This window comes from Ciona intestinalis, chromosome 10 (assembly GCF_000224145.3).
Source record: "Ciona intestinalis chromosome 10, KH, whole genome shotgun sequence".
NCBI lineage: Eukaryota > Metazoa > Chordata > Ascidiacea > Phlebobranchia > Cionidae > Ciona > Ciona intestinalis.
In genome coordinates this window covers 3,046,437-3,052,616 of record NC_020175.2, presented here as the reverse complement: position 1 = coordinate 3,052,616, position 6,180 = coordinate 3,046,437, and positions in this window count along the sequence as shown.

The window sequence follows — 6,180 nt, the reverse complement described above, 5'->3', positions numbered from 1 at the left end:
GATGCAATGAATCCACGGTGTGAATCCCTACAATTTCGTAATAAATATGCTGCTTGCCTGAGGAAAACATTGCATATAAATATAAAGCAGTGTTGGAAACGACTTAGGCAGTTTATTTCCGTGATATTTCGTTCTGGAAACCTACTATTTCCGACGGACGGGTCTTCGTTTGTAAGATAACCACACACTCGTGCGGGCTTGACGAAAGGCGCATGCGACATAGCTACTGTGGCGTCACTCGCCAGGCAATCGGATTCGACCGTTTCTCATTACAGGGACTCGCCGAACGCGCGTAATTTTAATTTGTCTCATCCCTACGTAATTCTGAATACATTTACGTTTGTATGAGCTTTTACAAAGCACATATTTAAAGGGTTGCAAACCAAAAACAAAGGGTTGCAAACCAAAAACAAAGGGTTGCAAACCGTTTTTTTTTTTTTCCTTTTTTTTCTTTTTTCTGTTTTTTTTGCAACCCTAACGTTTAGTAAAACTTTACGCCTATGATACCATGTATGTAACTCTTTGCTGCATTAATAAAAACTCTAAAGAAGTAAATTGCGAAAATAATACCTAATATACAATATTATATTATTGTTTGTTTAAACTTGAATTTTTACCCACAAATTACCATTTTAAACAAATTGTAAATTTTTTTACTTTTTTTTAAAGTATTTTTTTAATTTAGTAATTTTTTTTTTTTACTTTTTTTAAAAAAGTTACCTGTAATCCTGACAAGTTGCTTCCAATGCCTCGTCCTCATGGCTGGGTGGTTCAAATCTTCAACAAGAGGAAGACATTGCTCAATCACGGTGACAGAAGCTATCATGCCCGCGTACACGTCCCAATCTGTTACCTGGTAAAAATAAACAAAAAACTTACTACTATTTTCAAATATAAGAAATTAAAATATTTACCAGCTATCTAGACATGCAACGAACTGATTTTTTTTAAATAAAGGAAAACAGTTTTACAAGTGTATTAAAAAATGATTATTGTGAAATGTACAAACTTTGTATCCGAATCTACCATTTTTTTTTATCTGAATCTATTCATAAGTTTCATTATGTTTTACCATGATTGTTCAATTTAAATTTACACTCAAATTTTATTGGTGGATATTCCAATCAATTTTAAATGGGTACAGTCCTGGTCTACTAATGGGTATGAATGAATGTAACCACTAAACCAGGGCCCAATGCCCCCACAAAACTTAGTTTATTAAAGGCTACCTCTGGAGGCAGTGACTGAATTAGATCTTTTTGCTTCTGCACAGCTTGCTGGAGGTGTTTGGTGTCGATTTTCTGCCAGTGTTTCATCTTCCATTCTCTCTGCTCAGCCTCCACCATCCACACGTGATCCCACACAAGTTTAAGGTTGCGCAAGTCACGTTGGTATTGCGGCAACACTGAGAAATTCACCACTGCAGTATCAAGGAGCTCCTGAAAATAAAAAGGAAACACTAATTTGTGATACAGTAGGGTGGGGAAGACGGGGCATTTTTTTATTCCATTTTCTCATCCCATTTGAGTAGTAAACAAAAAACATTCAAAAAATTATAAAAACATATCCTAACGACTCTTGTAGACCGTTGTTAATTGACTAAAACACGTTTAGGATATTTGGATAATATGTGCCAAAGTGTCCCATCTTTCCCACAACAAGTACTGTACTTTTTGGAAAAATGAGATACAGAAGTAGTAGTATTAGGTAGGCATGCCTTAGAGTATTTATTGATTACATTCTTAAGGTCAATCCTTTTAGAAATAAACTGTTTAGACAGTTATTATCACTTTAAATTTCTACTTATGAAATTATTTATTTTACTTTATGAAATCGTTTTTTTGCGCAATAAAAATAAAATAAAAAATTGTATTTGCAATTCATACATATATAATAGTATCTCATGAGTGCAAAAAAATGCAATCTACACAAAACAATTTTCACAACTAAAAAATCTTGCCAAAAATATAGTTTTTTTTACAGATTACGGGAAATACAGTTATTGTTAAAGTATTTACTGCCCAAAACTAACCTGCAACTCAATCAAATCTTGTGCTTCAGCTTGCAGAAGTTTTAATCTACGAGCAAACGCATCAATAGTGTGGTTGGCTGCGCTTATCGGGCATTCTCGAGAAAAAACGTCAGATGTTCGAAGCTCGGTTGCTAAAGCTTCCACACGGTCACTGAATCTCAACAAGTCACGAGTTATTCTGTCTGACTCTTCCTGTAGTAAGAAAAATAAAATGTTTGTTACTTATTTTATCCTCGCGTGGCGGAAAAATGACATAATAACGCCCATGTTCTGTTTCATAGACCTTGTGCCAGCTTACGAGTTACCATGCGTGTAACTTTGTGGTCGATTGTTTTTCTGTATGGCTGATAATTTGGACAACCCATTAGTGACCACTGGGTTGGAACAATTCTCTTTAAGTAGCTTGCCCAAGGACACATAGGCCAATAATGGTAGCAGCAGCGATCCTTGAACCTATTACCTCTGGGTTAGAAGCAGGCGCTAACCATTGCTAATTAATATTTTGGGGTCTGGTTTATACATGATAGAACCATAGAAGATAATATGCGAAGTAGGGGTTTCGTTTAATATGAATTCAATTTTTTTTAATTATCTTGCAATTTTTTAGTATATCATATTTTGAAATGCTATTTTTAATTTGGCATAATACTGTATGTGTGTTTTAAATAAATAATTTTTTATGATGTATAATAATCAACATAAATGAATGAAAAACATTGTTCCAGCTTACGAGTTACCATGTATATTACTTTGTGGGTGATTATTTTTAAGGAGATTTTTTTCATTTCTTTTAATGTACGCCTGATAATTTGGACAAACCATTAGTAACCGCTGGGCTGGAGCAATTGCCGATAAGTGTCTTGCCCAAAGACACATATACCCACAATGGTAGCAGCATCTTATGATAAAATATAATAAGTGACATGCCTGTATTCGAGGTCCAAGTCTCTGCTTAGCTAATGAGACTTTAGTTTTCAGATGGTTCCATCTGTCAGGAGCCGATTTAAACATTTCTTGTGTTTCATTTGGAAGTTTCATGTCATATTTCTCGAGCAAATCAACTGTCCTCTGCATGACTGAAAACCTATAAAAATATTTGTCGCAACATTAAAAATAAGATGACAGATTACACAATCAAAAACAACATGTATTAAATTTAGATCCTAGTGCTACGAAAATGTAACAGACAAAAATCAAGTCAAATCAATTGTATAATAATAAAAGATATATATTTTGCCCAAATGGCATTGTCAGTCTCTCATTCAAATAGAATTTTTATTTAAGATTTATTACTGTTAAACGGAATATATTTTACTTTTATATTTCAAAGAAAATGTTTATCAGTCAAATTTTAGTAAATGTCTGAAAAACTCCTGTATATAGTAGGGTGGGTAAAGATGGTACACCTTTTCATTCTATTTTCTTGTCCCATTTGGTAGTAAACAATATAAATTCAACGAATTAAAAAACGGTATGCTCATGACTCTCATGAATTGGTCATTGTTTACAAATTGATCAGGAAATTTGGATATTATGTGCTAAAGGTGTCCCATCCCCCCCCACCCTACTATATCATTTCATGGTTTTTTCTACATTCCCCAAATCCTGTTTTAACTAGTTCTAACCAGTTTACATTCACAAAATTTCCCATTACCTCCCATCCATGTCTTGCTGTTGAGCGGAAACCTCATTGAAGAGCCTCATCATCTTCATAAATGATGCGGTGTCCCTCTCCTCACCAGTGATGCTCTCAATCTCTGGCTCTGTCCTAGCGAGGAAGTCAGCAAGTGTGTCTAAGGAGTCCGTCACCTAAAAATTAAAAAAGTAAAAAACTTGTAGGGAATTTAAAAAAGCAATTGTATTAATTTTTAGAGAAAATTTAAAAAGAATTTTGAAAAAAAGTATGGTATTTTAGAAAAAAAATAAATTGAATTTAAGATAAAATTTAAATGGAATTTTAGCAAAAAATGTACAGAATTGAAAAAAAATTGTATATTTTAGAAAAGAGTAAATGGAGAGTTAGAAATAAATTATATGAAGTTTTTAATGCTTGTATTACTGTATGCGTCTAAATTATACTTTTTAAAGTACAGAGTAATATTTGTTCTAAAATTATAACTATAAAAAGTAATATTTGTTCTAAAATTATAAAAAATTTGGCACGAAAAACACTATGCCTTAAACTTAAGTCAGTAGTGTACAAATTTAAATTTCATTTTGACAATCTGATTGTAGGTTTAGGAATTTATTGCTAAAAGAATTTGTTAAAATAGAAAGAACAAATTACCTGATCACACAAGTATTTGATGAAAGTCCACATCCATTTGCTTGCATATGTTGTTAGAACCTGAATTGAATTAATGAATGTAACTTACTTTATCTTCGTGTGGACAAAAAACAACAGTTGTTATAACACGGGTGTTAATACACCTCGTGCCAGCTTACGAGTTACCGAGTACATTACTTTGTGGGTGAATATATCTTTGGAGGATTTATTTTTTATATCCGAGGCTGATAATTTGAACAACCAATTAGTGACCACTGAGTTGGAGCAATTGTTGTTAAATGTCATGCCCAAACTTTTTTTAATTTGTAAAAATTTAATTTGTGAGCAAGATGCAGAAATATGACAGACTATAACAGTGTGCTAACTTCTTGATGCAGAAAAAACACTAGAGGTCATTATTTCATAACTTTAATGTAATAAATAACACCAGACACTAAGCATATACTACCATAAGCCAACTTTACATGTATTTATAACTCACTTGTTTAATGGGCTGGAAATCGAAGAGAAGCCAACCAACAGGTTTCCTATCAGGCAGAGCCAGAATATTGTCACGAGCGGTCCGATAAATCCCAATTTCGTCGTCAAATTCTGCGAGGCCTGGCACGACAGTGCCGTCCGGCTCCGTGCCACGGCTTATGTTCCGCAGGCTGTGATTGGACGTAAGGAATGCACGTTCTGCTTCATTGATTGCGTCGGGGCTTCTTACTGAATAACGTGACCTTAAAAAAAAATAATTTTATAAAAAAATAAACGTTAGCGGGATTTTAAAAACTGAAAACATAGATATACTTTGTACAGGCTATCTTGTACAACTTTTCACAATAATATGCATTGGGGCTTAATACCTAATATCCTGACCCTAAAAAAAAATTCATAAAAAATTATCAGAGCTTTAGAAACTGAAATCATATGATACCACACATAGGTTATCTTACATTTTCACAATATTATAACTTTCTTGCACAAATAATATAATCAGAGTTTTAAAAATTGAAATTATAGTATACCACATAGAAAGGGGTAACTTCTTTTTACAGTAATATGACTTTATTTCACATCCAAGTTATACCTTTGTGTTGAAAGTCTGGCTCGTTCCATATCACTTCTTCTGCCTTGTGATTGTTTCGACACACGCAGTGGGTTAGGGGAGGGCCGGCCGTTAAGGAAGTCTGTGAACGACTGTTGCACGTCTTGTACCCATAAAAATCTGCAATGAAAAAATTTTAGTTAGAAAAAAAGTTGCACAAAAATTTGTTCGTTGCTGCAGAAAATATGAGGTTGGGAGCTTGATGCTGCTACCAATAGAGAATATGTGTCTGTTAACAAGACATGGTAAAAAAAATCAGTTTTTAACCCAATTATCACTAATAAGGTCAATTATTTACCAATAAATCAAAATATTTGGTATTTTGTAAAATCAAGTTACTCTCTTATTTAAATTTAATGACACTTGATTACAAATTTAACTTTGATGACAATTGATTACAAATTTAACTTTGATGACAATTGATTACAAATTTAACTTTTACTCGTGACATAGACCAAATCTACACAACTCAACACACTAGAAATAAAAAAAACGTAGCCCTTTGTTAACAGGTGCAGTACAAAGTAAACTTACTTATAATTGTCAAATATAGAAAGGAGTTGTTTGCATTTTGCTGTATTCTCCTCAGCTGCGTGTTGTATTTCTTCCACCACCTCCCAAACATCTTGGTCGTTGGATAAAAACTCAGAATATGAGCTCTCAGGGTCCTGGATATGAAAAAAAAATCTGTAAGGACTAAGAAATTTTTGTATAAAAACTTTCAACAGAAAATTGGCTGCTGTTTCACCGAAAAAAGCTTAAAAATTCAAC